Source organism: Ochotona princeps, chromosome 21, assembly GCF_030435755.1.
Source record: "Ochotona princeps isolate mOchPri1 chromosome 21, mOchPri1.hap1, whole genome shotgun sequence".
NCBI lineage: Eukaryota > Metazoa > Chordata > Mammalia > Lagomorpha > Ochotonidae > Ochotona > Ochotona princeps.
This window is the reverse complement of record NC_080852.1, coordinates 36,664,712-36,679,131: the sequence shown is the minus strand read 5'-3', so window position 1 is coordinate 36,679,131 and position 14,420 is coordinate 36,664,712. Positions and strand designations below refer to the sequence as shown.

At 39.5% G+C, this 14,420-nt stretch overlaps 1 protein-coding gene across 4 annotated transcripts in view; it reads left to right on the top strand.

Annotated features, from left to right (window-relative positions):
- Positions 1–14,420, top strand: part of PPARG (peroxisome proliferator activated receptor gamma) — a 123,457-nt gene that overhangs the window by 16,495 nt on the left and 92,542 nt on the right. For all 4 annotated transcript variants that reach the window (XM_058678412.1, XM_058678411.1, XM_058678413.1 and 1 more), the window contains exon 2: positions 4,268–4,344. The gene's annotated coding sequence lies outside the window, so the exon portion shown is untranslated. The remainder of the gene's footprint in view (positions 1–4,267; positions 4,345–14,420) is intronic.

Below are 14,420 nucleotides of genomic sequence, written 5' to 3'. Positions count from 1 at the left end.
AATTTTTTTTTTTGGAAAATTTTTTATCTTCCTTTCAATCTGCAAAGCAGAACTCATAGTTACAGAGAGCTGACCACCTGTAACTTGGTAGGCTAGAAACTTCTTGGTAGGCACTTCTTACTGCAACACATTAGAAAAAAAATTTTTAATATGGCACAGTTCCCCCTCCTAACCCTAAAAATTTTGTAATACAAGGTGAGTTCCTAGATTTTTGTGATAAAGTTTTAGTGAATGAGGAGACAGGAACTGATTGAGAAAGAGTTAAGTTGCTACTTATGTTAAGTGCTAAGGAGGAGAGAAAGAAGAAATCTGAGGTTTAGTGAGCCGGGAAGATGGAAAGCTTGGGTGAAGGAGACATTGAGAGTGTTGTGCATGAAAGAAGATGGGACGAAGGGCGGAAGAGATATCAGATGGGTTACTTGTAAGTATGAATTAAATCTCTCAAAGTATTTTTGAAAGACACTGGTTGGGCCTGGAATTTCTTTTAATCTTATGAGGGAACCAAGGGTGGTGCAAATGTCTTGAGTACATTACATCTTTCTGCTTTATTTCTGCAGAGGGGGAAGATGGGTCTTTAATTCTGGTGATGTTGAGTTTGAGGTTCCTGAAGAAATTTAGGTAGGGGTGTGCAAAGAAAAGTCAGAAGAGCAGAGCTCTTGAAGGAAGAATTACAGTTAGAGACAAGAGTTGGGGGCTGTGAATAGGTGATGAGCTTAAACCAACAGCGTCAGGGTAAGAACTTCCAGAACGCATTCGATAGAAAATATCAGACAGAAGAGGTATGAAAGAACAGGGTTGAAACAGTAGGAATAGAGTAAGACTGAGGGGAAACAGGACAGCTAAGGGAGGAGACACTCAGAACAGTGGGGAAAGGCGAAGTGGTGAGCACTGCTGAGGAGGGGGCGCTGGGAGAGGAGCCAGCTGGGGAGAGTTGTTTGTGAAATTCTGCTAAGTTTTAGTGAGCTAGTTGTCACGTGGAGTTATTATTAAAAATGGAATCATATGCACTTTTAAATTACTTTACAAACAACAGTAAATTCTCCAGCTTCCTTCCTCACGTTCTAATGGAGTTGAAGTTCTTTCCACCATCTCTGTCTGATGGAGAGGCTATATAACATTGGGTGCTCCTGCATGGTCACTTCCTGTCCACTCAGTGACATCACTGTGGTAATTTGAAGTCAGTAGCTGGCAGCATCTGAAATCATAGAAACTGACAAACACTGCACTCTTTGCAAGGTGAGCCACAAATGCCAGTGCAACACTGGAAAAATAAAACAGAAAGTAACTCATGACTTAGGCTTGACTGTAGTAGAGGAGTGGCTAATAGCAACCACAGGGCAGTGCACTGAGGGGTGAAGTCATGGAAAATGGAGAACCAGAGTTGAGTTAAGCTGATTGCTACTGTTGGTGGCGTTTTTCCCCTGTAATTGCGATGCTTACCAAATATGTACAGTACTAGTGTGAATTACTAATCTCGCAGAATAAATCACATATGCCGGTTTTCTTTGTGATAGAAACTTTTCTGTTGAAAAAATTTTAAGGAAATGGTAATCTGTGGAACACTCTTGGGAATGAGGCTCTGGTATTTATTTCACAATAAATCTGATAGTAGTTTATTATCAAAGTCTTTTCATTTTTAAAAGAAATATTGTTGAGGATGATGTTGAATTTTATTGAGTCTATTTTGCTTTTTTGAAATAATCATATGGTTTCGTTTAAAATTTGACCTATTGTGACACTTGTTTTAATAGATTTCTAATATATGTGTTAGATCTCCTTTTTCTTCCTAGTGTGAATCCTATTTGATTATGGTGGTTTGAAATCGGCATGTTATTGGATTCTTTAGTTAGTACTTTCTTTGTAATTAGAAATTATTAAGCAGGCCTGATATTTTTTTCTTTGTAATTAGAAATTATTAAGCAGGCCTGATATTTTTTTCTTTGTTCTTTATCAGGTCTTAATATTGTGCTATTTTTAAAAATTAATTTGACTACTTTTTTTTTCTGCTCAGAAACAGTTTGTATTGCTAGAAAATTCTCTTCCCTACCTTCAAAGAGATTCACTTATAAAATTATCTAGGTCGACCTGGCGTGGTAGCTTAATGGCTAAAGTCCTCGCCTTGCACACACCGAGATCCCATAAGGTTGCTGGTTCTAATCCCAGCAGCCCTGCTTCCCATCCATCTCTCTGCTTGTGGCCTGGGAAAGCAGTCGAGGACACCCCAAGACTCTTGGCTCCTGGCTTTAGATTGGCTCAGCTGTTGTGGCCACTTGGGGAGTGAATCAGCAAACAGAAGATCTTCCTCTCTGTTTATCTTCCTTTCCAATAAAAATAGATAAATCTTTTTTAAAAATGATCTAGGCCCAGAGCTTTGGCTGAGAAATAATTTCTTTAATAAGTTTTTGGTTATTTCCATTGTTAATTCCTTTTCTGTTTCTTAAGATTTTAATCATTTGTTCTATTTCAGGCAAATTACTCGGAAGAAATTACCTCTGGCCTACATTATTTCTACTTAGATTTATTTTTTAAAAAACAGTTGAGTGAACCAATATGGGGTCTTGTTGACGTGTGAGGGGATTGCTGTGTTCACAGCCAGTTTTCTGGCTTAAAAGGACAGACAGGGAAATCTGTCATTTAGTGATTACAAGTTGAGCTTACTTAATTGACCAGACACGGAACGTAAGAGAACATAGTCGTGGATGTATTCTGCTCCTGCAATGGTTCTTGGCTGGAGCCGGACCTGCTAAGATGCAGTGCCATTCTGAAGGCCATGCTGAAGCTGGTTCTTAGGGTGCCACGCTAGGGACAGGCAGAACTCTGGAGACTCTGCTTGCCTACTTTATAATCTGTGTGTGTTTCAAAGAGAAGTTGCGGCAGTTATCAGGGAAAGCTAGTACAGTCTGATTTTAACCTAGACTCAACATCCTTTAACTTTTCAGATAATTTTCCTATATTAACATTCTTTTCTTTTTTCCAGAGTTGAGCCATTTTTTTTTACTGTCTTAAATGTAAGGAAAAAATGTTAACATAGTAATCTGCTTCTTGTGTGTTACAAACATTACAGATGAACTTCAGTTTTAGTGTGAATACCCCTTTCATTTTCACTAACAGGCTAGAGTTTATGTAAATCGCTGGGATACAGGTCAGCAAGTCCCAGCCAGAAAAATACAAAACACACAGGCATACAGCACTGACTGATGAGCTCAGGCTGTAGAACACGTCCCATTCAGAAAACAAGCAGTGGCTTTATTGTTGATATTGACTTTTTCAATTCCCAAACACAAGTCCTGAAGAATTCTAGAGCAGCAAGCAAGAATGCTTGGCAGCCATTTGTATTCCTTCACACCAGAAATGGCAGAAGAGAAAACCATCTATCTCCACGATCTGCCTTTACTGTGTATTAAGTAGCAAAAGAGTTTTTGTGAGTTCCAAATTGAAAGGCATAGCAATAAAAAAAAATAGAATGTATGTATGTGAGTGTGTGTGTGTGAGTATGTGGGTGTGTGAGTGTGTGTGTGAGTGTGGTGTGTGTGTGTGTGTGTGCGTGAGTGTGGTGTGAGTGTGTGGTGTGTGTGGGGGGGGAATATGCAGAATGTTAGCTCTGCATGTTGGTGCTGTTCAGACCTGGATGCTAAGACTCAAGGTTCTTTCCTTGGGCCCCTCATCCTTTGCTGAGTCAGAGATGTGCATCTTTACAGTCTGCTCTTGCATGTTCCCTTTAAACCTCCCCCCGGGGGAGGTGGGCATCTTTTGCGCCGTGTCTGAATGATTGTGGCTCTTGAACTGGGCTTAGTAACCATGTGCCATTTAGAATGAATTTATGTTTCAGCAAATGTGTTGTATAAATTGTATAACTTTCATTAATATCTATCTTCCCAGATTATTAATCCTTTTAAGATCTAGTTTTTCTTGTCTGCATAATGTTACATGTATCATTGTTAATTTGCCATGAAAGATAGAGGAGATAAAGGACTTTGACTAATGTTAGTCACTTAACTGGGAAAATAAGCATGTCTAATACATGTCTCATAAAATCATTTTAAGAAGATTCTGCATCCCTGTGTGGATTATGGTGAGTCACTTTGTGGCCTGTTGGTTACTACAAGAGAAAAAGAAGCTTTGCAAACTCAGGGGAATCAAATATTGAGAATGGAATCCAAAGAGGAAAAAATAATTTATTCGTATGTGTATGTTTTGGCAACTTAGATTATCTCGGAATTTTTAAAATGTGTGTGTACTGAAAATCGTATTTCTTTTGAATTGTCAGATCTGAAAGAAGACAGCTCCAAACCACAGATCCACAACAAAAGGAGCACTTTCTCAAACAAGAGTTATCCTTCAACGGTAGGAAAAATCCCATTTATTATACTGCATTTGAACTTTATCCTTTTTGAAGAACATGCAAATTCTTCATAGTACTTTATTGTAAAATTTCTTCGCTTTTATTTCTAACTTTTATGATACTTTCTGCTATATAATTTATGAGTCAGTTGGCATATCCTAAAACATATTTGTCTAAGATAAAACAAAGATAGAAAAATGACCTAGAAGTTGGAAAATAACTCAAATTGTTGAAAATAAGCATTTAACAAGTCTTTTATGGTTCTTCTGTCTAGGTAATAATTGGAAGTGTATTATTTCACTTTTTATTTACTTATTTGAAAGACAAAGGAAGAGCTTTCCATGTATAAATTCATTCCCCAAATACTCAGCTCCAGCTGAAGCCAAGAATAGAAAGCTCAATCCAGATGTCCCACGTGGGGTGGCAGGAGTCACTCCTGTCTCCCAAGGTCGCTGTAGCAGGGTCACCACTGCCTCCAGAGGTCAGCTGTAGCAGGACACTGCAGTCAGCAGCTGGAGGCAGGGAAGGATCACAGGTCCTCTGGTCTGCGTGTGGTTGTCTACTCCAGAGTACATTATTCTGATACTTATGATACTTACAATTAAGTAAAAGTTAGGATTTTGCTGAGTTCCAGGTAGGCCACATGGATTTACTCTCTGGTTGCAAATGAGAAGGCAGCTTCGTACACACCAGGTATGCCCGCTCGTAGGAGGAAAAAATGCAGAGTCAGCATTCATTGTCCCTGGAGCTGAACGTGTTGGGGTGTGAGTCCATGGGCTCCGGGCAGGTTTGAGAAGCCTTCTGCTTAGGTCCGATCCCAGGATTCTGGCACAGCTCTTAGTCTCCAGATTGTTTGGGGAGAGAAAGAAATTTTAGGATGCTTTAAGGTTTTGTGCAGCATTAGGACTGTAGATTTCAAGATATGATGAAAGTCATAGGATGGCTCGCTTTCCTAGTGTCTGCAGATGCATGAAGTTCATATCACTGAAAAAATTATCAAATAGATAACAGGAATTATCACTGTTTATAGAAATATATGTGTATGTGTCAGGTTCGGATACATAACACATTTCTTAACTGTGTCCACGGAGAGAGCCTAGAAGCAATGACTCCCAGTTGCAAGCCGTACTGTGGCTTCCAGTTATCAGTATTTGAGTCCAAGCTCAGGCGAGGGCTTAGAGGAGCTTGTGGCTTCAGAAAGTAACGAAGTGCTCAAGAGGGAGTGTACCATTGTGGCACAGCATGTTAAACCATTTGTTGGGACTCTCACATCCCATATTGGAGTGTTCAAGTCCTGACTACCCTGCAGTTTCAATCCAGCTTCCTGATAGTGCATCTGTAGGTCATAAACAATGGTCCAAGCTTGGGTTCAGCCTCACTACGGGAAACTTGGACAGAGTTCCGGGTTTGACTTTGGCCTGGCCTAGCCAGGGATGTTAACATCCAGAGAATGAACCAACAGTTCTCTATCAGTCTGTGTTTCAAATAAATAAATAGATCTTAAATACGTGTGTGAGTATGAAAGCAGTCTCAACTGTCTGAGCAATAAAATAACTAGTTTTGAATTATACCCTTTGAAATAAAATATAGGCACTTGAGTCTAGATTAATGTAAGTAACAAAAAATGGGAGTAGAGCTCGTCTTTACAAAAGAATTTAATCAATGGAAAAGCAATGAGGGAAATAGAGGAGGATTATTGGAGCACTCAGTGACAATTGGCTGTAGGCAGGACCAGCTGAACACTAAAAGTTTAAAGACAAACAGGGTATTGACATAATCTCGAAGTATCTTCTCCTAAATATTTGTTAGTTACAAGGAGAAACCATAACTTTCTATGGGAGTATCTTGATATAAAACACCTCAATCAGATGACTGTAGTCAATATCAATGCTGATAAGACATAATGAGCCCGTAAGAGGGGCATTTGTAAAGCTCATGGGAAGACTTGTTATAGAAAAACTGTGTGTGGGTTTTGAAATATTTGTTCTGCACAAATCCCACCAAGTCCTGCCTCTTCAGGAATCGGGTCTTAGCAGAGTTTTCAGTTGGTGACACTCAGGATCTGATTTGAATGTTCGAACCAGAACTGTGAAAGTATTTTTACATCTTCTGATAAAGCCTTGGCCCACCCGTCTTTATCAGCTAAGACAAGATTTGAATAAGAACTTAGAATTAGTAGTCTCATATTTAAACAAGGAAAATGGAAAAGGAAAGCATTATTTCTAGGCAAAATGTCCAGTAATTCAATAAATACATATAATACTAAAAGAATATTTTTCCTTAAAGAAAATGACAGTATTACGTTTGCTTAGGAAGTCAGTTTCACTTTAGAAAAGCCTAAAGCCATTTAAAAAGCTGCAGACCAAGAAGTAAAAGGCAAGTTAGTGCATTAGCATCTGAAATGAAGTGACTTAAGTTCAAGTGTTTGAGCTGAAAATAATGAAATGCTGAGTATCTAGAATTCAACCCCGAATACCTTTTGTTGGCAACTCTCTTTGCTAGTTCAACTTTTTTGGGTGAAACAAGAAATAACAAAAGATTGTATCTTCAGCAGTCAAATTCAGAGACAAAAAATAGAATGATGGCAGGGCAGGGGGAGGAGAAGAGTGGGAACTTACTACTGTTCAATGAGTGTGTAGTTTCACTGTGTAAAATGAGAAAATTCTGAAGAGCAGTTAGTTGTTCAACACTGTGAAGGTACCCCTGAACACACACACACACACACACAAATGCCTAAAATGCTCCAAGTTGTTATGTGTGTTTCACTACAGTAAACAAATGCAACAAAGAAATTGTAGAAGCATGAGCAATTACATTGTTTTTTTTTTTTTTTCTTGCGAGGGTGCCTAGCTGAGAAGAGAGTTTCTGCTTAGGGACATTTGCCGTTTGGAGCCTCCCTCTCACCCCTCGATTTGGAGATGATTCTCTACATGTCGTTTATCAACTGATAGCTTAAATGGCCCCTATATCCCATAAATTGCAAATTTTTAAAAAAGACCCAAAGCATCAAAAACGTGGTTCACAGAAACCGGCAGAGCTAAAGGGCTGGGAGAGCTGCTTGTAGAGTTAATTTATAACTAAGACAAATGAATCTATAAAAAGAAGAAAAGCGCCATAAGAAATATGCTAACTGATGGTAAGGGAGAGAAAGGGTTTAGATAAAAGATATCTGAACTTGTTTGGTCCCAATGATTTTATGGCTGAGGAATTCAATTATAGGTGTACTGGGTGGAGCAAATCACAATTCTGTAAATCACTAATAGGGCAACGATCTTTATCATTTTCTGTATGTGCTCACTTGCAAAGTTCATTCCTGCGCTCTGCAAATACACCCTGTCCTGGCTGGCCTGCTGTGAGTGGACGCGGTGTCAGCAGGGTTCATGTTTGCTGTCAACCCTTGAAAGCGGGAGGGCGCTACATCCACAATTAATGTTAATTAGTTAATGTTAATTAATGTTAATATTAATCAGTCCTGATGTTAGGACCGATCACTTTTGCTTTGAATTTTTGTCTTTGGGTTTGTTTATTTTACACTGATTTCTTTGAAAGTGTGTTTATTATTAAAAAGCTATGGAAATACTTTTTAAAGATTCAAGCATACAGAATCACCATAAACTGTGTCTGCTTTTGCAGGTTTCTGAGCCTTGTATGTTTTTTCAATTGCCAGAAGTTACTATACACTCAGCTGCTTTGGCTGTGAGTGTAACTTTTATTTCCTTCTAGCTGGCTTTCAGATTTCTTACAATGGCAGCATATTAGTCATCTTAGTGCTATTCCATTATTTATAAAGCCAGTTTTGGGGGGAGTTTCTACTTTTTTTTTTATTATTAGACAATTACCATTTATTTTTATACCAATACTGACCATGAATATGTTCAGGTATATATATATATATATATATATATATATATATATATATATACCAATTAATGAAAAAGAATTTTTTTTCAGATAAATTGCCTGGAGAGGCATTTGTATGTTACAGTAAGCATAAAGTAATTTGTGTGTTAAAGTAAGCAATTACTCCATTCTTATGCTATTTGTTTTTATGACGTTTCAACTTACTCTGAGGATATAGGATTAACAAATGAAGGCAACATACAAAACTTCAGTGTGTTCTAGAAATGTGTTTAAGTGCTTCCTGTTAAATTTAATGAATTATTATCATGGCTTTGTACGTATGATAGTGGAGGGAGAGTAAAGAACTCCCATGGTTGTTCAGGGATTAGATAATAGGTGTAAGTCTTCTTTAATTTTTGCTTTTGTTGTGAAAAATGCCTACTGAACTGCAAAGAAATTGCATATTATTTCAAGAGAATAATACAAATTTAAATGCAATGTGAAGATTGTATATGGTGTGGATCCCTTATGGCCTTTGAGCCCGTGTATGTTTAGTTAATTGTCAGAAATGACTACTTTTTAAAATACAGATTTAATAAAATAAGACTTTTTATTGGTGTAGCTTTGACATGCTTGATTTTTTGGTTACTTTGAATAACTTTTTAAATTTTAAAAATTTATTTATTATTTGCTTTCTTACTTCTTTACTTTTTATTTTTGTTTTTTATTTAAGCACCAGTTTACCCCAAAATGCCCACAACAGCCAGAAATGGGTATGACTGAGGCCAGAGGACTGGAACCGAATCCTGACCCTGTGTGGATGGCAGGAACCCCTCTGCCTCCGGGGTGGCTTTAGCAGGGACTCGCGTACGGGGTTATCCCAACCGTGTCTTAGCCTCTGCACCAAATGCCCACCTCCCACAGTCACTTACAAGTAATGTCTATAAATTCTGTCGCATTATCATGGAATAAGAGACCACTGCTTGCAACTCTTCTCATTTCGTGAGTGAAACAGAAGCAGCTGTATCAGTTTCATCCTAAGCAAGGTTTTTTTTTTTTTTCTTAAACTCATGAACTTCTTGTTCTCTAGGTCCTGTGATCTGAAATAATTTAAGTTATGAAGTTTGATATTTTTAACCTTTTATACTCCCAGTAGACAGGACATAGGAAATTTAATGACGTCAACATCTTTAATAATCTTTAAAAGTCATAAGACTTGGTAACTGGGACAAGAAACAATTAAGTATAAATTTCAGGGAAATACCATAATGGCATGACTGTTGTTTTCTTTAGTTAGCAAGCCACATGACTTTCAATCGCAAAAAGTGCATAGTGTGGTCTCCTTTTAAGATTTCAGTTTTGCCTACATCACAAAAATGTATGTTTCCCAAGTTTACCCACTATAATTTGTGATTGCTATTTTCCTTATCTGCGAAGGAAGTACAGCAGCTCCCATGGGGAAATACCATGTTAAGTAGATCCTAAAATAAGAAATCTGAGGGAGAGGTCACATCCTAATAACTTGTGTAAATATGAATTCCCCTGGAGCCTTAAAATTATTTTGTAGGAGTAACGTGTTAACAATGGGTTACTGAGTTTCTTCCAGATAGTGTTGTAAAACTGAAGCACTTTTGTGTACACAAGTAGCCACTGAAATACAAATACAATTGACAAGACCAATTTTTTTTTCTTAGTAATCTGTTATGAATTTCCAGAGGAATCTAGCATAAATAATAAACCACAAAATCTTTTTTGTTACTTTCTTTGGAAACAGGAGATATAGTAGGGGAAAAAACAGACAGGATTTTTTTTTCCTATTATGACAGAAATGTTTAAACCTCATCTTTGTACTAACAGTGACCCCTACTTTAGTCTTTAAAAGAACTCTAATGGGGGCCGGTGGCATGGCCTAGTGGCTAAAGTCCTCGCCTTGAACGCCCCGGGATCCCATATGGGCGCCGGTTCTAATCCCCACAGCTCCACTTCCCATCCAGCTCCCTGCTTGTGGCCTGGGAAAGCAGTTGAGGACGGCTCAATGCATTGGGACCCTGCACCCGTGTGGGAGACCCGAAAGAGGTTCCAGGTTCCTGGCATCAGATCGGTGCGTACCGGCCCATTGTGGCTCACTTGGGGAGTGAAACATCGGATGGAAGATCTTCCTCTCTGTCTCTCCTCCTCTGTATATCTGACTTTGTAATAAAATAAATAAATCTTAAAAAAAAAAAAAAAGAACTCTAATGGCTTTCCAAAGAAAGTCACTGTTCTGGGAGTCAGCAAATGGGTTGTAGTATTTTCTTTTCTGTTAACAGGCCATCCCTTAATAATATGAACCTCAGTTTTTTCTTATCTGCTAAGACGGAAGGTATTTATTGTAAGAATTCAGACCAAATATATAAACATTTTCAAAATAAAGTGGACATCAAGTGATATTACATCCCACTCCGAGTGACAGCCAATGCATGCTATGAAGTATCCACACTGGCCACATGGAAGCATAAGGCTCAATGAAAGCTGCTTCATCCAGAAGTCTCATACCATGCCAGGACACTTGATTATTTTAACATATAATAACTTTCTTGGAGGATGTACTGTTGGAAATGTGACTTGGATGCATATTTATTTATTTATTTATTTTGCTTTAGATAAATCTGCATTATTATGTGTTAGACTCTTCTTATTGCAAATTAAAGCCACATGGAAGAGCAGGTGCTTGGCCCAGAAGTTGAGATGCCAGTTAGGACACCCTGGGTCCTGTAATGAAATACCAGGCTTTGGTTCACAGCTCTAACTCCTAATTCCAACCTCCTGCTAATACACACCCTGAGACACAGCAGGTTTTGGCACAAGCACCTGGGTTCTTGCCACTCATGCGGGACACTTAAATTAATTACTAACTTGGCACCCTGACCATTGCAGCATTTGGGCATCGCTCTCTCAGAAACAAAACAAAACATTAAAAGTTGAACAGAATGCAGATCTTGTGTTTTGACAACTGACCAGGGTTGCATGTTGACTGGCATGGCTTGGATTGACTTGAATTTCCTCCAAAGTGAAACACTGAAGTTAAAGAAAAAAAAGATCTTATCAACTCATATGCTTAATACATGGGATAATTGTTTTTTATCAACCAGATTTTAGAATTAAAGAGATAGTAACAGTGAATAAGAGGCTTAGAAGAATATATTTTGTTTGCTTCTCTTCCCAGGTTCGAGTTCTGCTAGGAACTAAGCTCTTCCCATATATGAACCTATTGATTGGTGCAACTCTAAATTTGGTTTTCTGTCCTTTATTCCTATGAGTGTTATCTTAGCTCAGGTTTTCCTTATCCATCCCCTGAATGCTGGCAGCCGGTCACTGACTCAACAGCCCACTGTTTGTCTTGTTCTCCAGGCAATTGTTTCTTTTCTAAAGAGCATGCTGACATCTTGCCTCTTTCGGGGGCATCGGAATCTCGCCCTGCTCCCTCCTGTTACCCCCTGCTGTGGGCTAGACACGCATATTGTCCAGTGCCCTCACAGCATGGGGACTGAGTGGGTCAGTGACACCAGGAGATTGCTGATCTGAGAGAGACTTTTTGTGTAGTACACTTCTTGTGAACAAAGACCGTCTTCAGGATATCCTAGTGCTTAGCAAAATCCCTAGCAAATATGACTCATATAATGGTTTATGTAATTGAAATGCAATTTTCAGTTGTACTTTTATTTCTACTCTTTGAATGTAGCATTATTAGCTATCTTACAAATTTATTTTTAAATTTATCACCCTGGGACCCGGCGCAGCAGCCTAGTGGCTAAAGTCCCCACCTTGCACATACCGGGATCCCATATGGGCACCGGTTCTAATCGCAGCAGCTCTGCTTCCCATCCATTTCCCTGCTTGTGGCCTGGGAAAGCAGTCAAGGACACCCCAAGACCTTAGAATTCTGTACCCACATGGGAGACCTGGAAAAAGCTCCTGGCTCCTGGCTTTGGATTGGCTCAGCTCCAGCCTTTGCGGCCACTTAGGGAGTGAATCAGCAGACAAAAAATCTTCCTGTCTGTCTCTCCCCGTCTCTGTATATCTGACTTTCCAATAAAAATAGATAAATCTTTTTAAAAAATTGCCACCCTGAAACCCAAAAGCATGGTACAGGATTTAGTTAAGAAAAGAATTTCTGTGATAGTCACATACAGGTCCAGTGTCCTTAACCTGAAATACTCCATATTCTCTAAGCTTTTCAGTGCCAAAAAATGACACCACAATGGAAAATTCCACAGGTAATCCCATGTTATAGGTTGCAGCCAAAGCACAAATGCAGTAAATGTATTGTATAGAATTGCTTCAGAGGGCCAGCCTGGAAGCAAAGCAGGTGAAGTCCCGTCCACAATCCCGGCATGGCACATGGGCACTGGTTCATGTCCTGGCTGCTCTGCTTCTAATCTAGCTCCCTGACAATGTCCTATAAGCAACACTGGGAGATGGCCCGAGTGTTTGTGGGAGTCCTAGAAGAAACTCTTGGAATCTGGAATTGGCTAGGCCCAGCTCTGGGTGTTGTGGCCATCTGGGGAGTGAGCCAGCAGATGGACAGCATCGCACTCTCTCAGTGCATTGGATTTTCAAATAAATAAATATTTCTCTACAATAATTACCTTTAGTCTATGTGTATAGGGTATATGTGAATTTTGTATTTAGACTTGGGCCCCTTCCCTGAGATACTGCATTATGTATATGTAAATATCCCAAAATCTTGTAAAAAAGATGAAAATCTGAAAAATTATAGTCCTGCCGAAAGATCAAGGCTATTCAATCTTCAGACGCGATTTTTCTGTAGATTTACCCATTGCAACCTAAAACAGTATATGATAACAGCTATTTCTAGAAGATTGATGCATATTAGGTATTATTATGAGGCAGCTATAGATGCTTTAAATTATACTAGAGGGTAGACATTGGTGATATGAATATACCACAGCATTTTATATAAGGGACATGGGCATTTGTGGATTGTGGTATCCATAGGGAAACCTGTAATTGAGTTACATAATGTTTGGAAGAAATGTTGGAGCACTGGTTCAAATCGCTGCTTCTCTGCTTCTGATCCAGTTCCCGTCAGTGCTCCTGAGGAAGGACGGAAGATGGCCCAAGTGTTTGGAGCCCTGCCACCCTGCACTGACCTCCTGGATCAGCACAGGCTGCTACAGCCTTCTGGGGAGTGGGCCAGCAGATACAAGATTTCTCTCCCTATTTCTTGTTACCCTGCCTTTCAAATAAATAAAGAAATCTATTTTTAGTGAAAAAAATATAAAAATAAAATCTGGCAATTAAGTTACTTTCCCACTTCTGGCCTGGATTTTTCCATATACTATACAAATTAGATTAGCTTAGACCAACTGATGTTTAAAGGACCATTCTACTACTTTCAAAGCATTACGAAATAGGGTAAGCTTGGCCTATTCACAGATTCAGCAATCATTATTTTATATATCAGCATAACTTGCTGGATTAGCTAAAGTTAGAAATACAAAGGAAGTTTTGAGAGCCTGGGCCTGTAGGTCAGAGTTTCTGGCCGTGGGGTCTGGCGCTGTAATGCAGCAGGTTAAGCTGCTACCTCAGCGCCAAAATCCTGAGAGGACACCTGTTTGACTCTTGAGTGCTCTGCCCCTTCTATTTTAAGATTTATTTATTTGAAAAGCAGAGTTAGAGAGATAGAAAGTGAGATTTTCCATCCCCTGGTTCACTCCCCAAAATGCTGCAATTGCTAGAGCTGGATTGGTTTGAATCCTGGAGACAGGAGCTTCTTCCGAGTCTCCTACATGCGTGCAAAGGTCCAAGTACTTGCACCATCTTCTGCTGCTTTCCCAGGCCGTTCATTAGCAGGGAGCTGGATTGGAGTGGAGCAGCCAAGATTTGAACCTGCACCCCATATAGGATGCCAGCGCCACAGGTGGCAGATTTACTTGCTGTGCCGCAGCACTGACCCTTGCCCTGTTTCTGATCCAGCCCCTGCAAGCACATGTAGGAAAGCAGTGAAAGCTGGTCCAAGTCCGTGGGCCCCTAAAACCATGTGGGAAACCCAGGTGGAGTTCCGGGTTCCTGACTTCAGCCTGGTCCAGTCCCAGAAAGTGCAGATTTTTGGGGAGTGAACCAGAGGATGCAAGATACCTCAGACTTGTGCGCACTCTCTCTGTGTCTCTCTGTGTGTGTCTCTCTCTGTCTCTCTCTCTCTCTCCCTCCCTCCCTCCCCCCCTCTGTCTTCCCA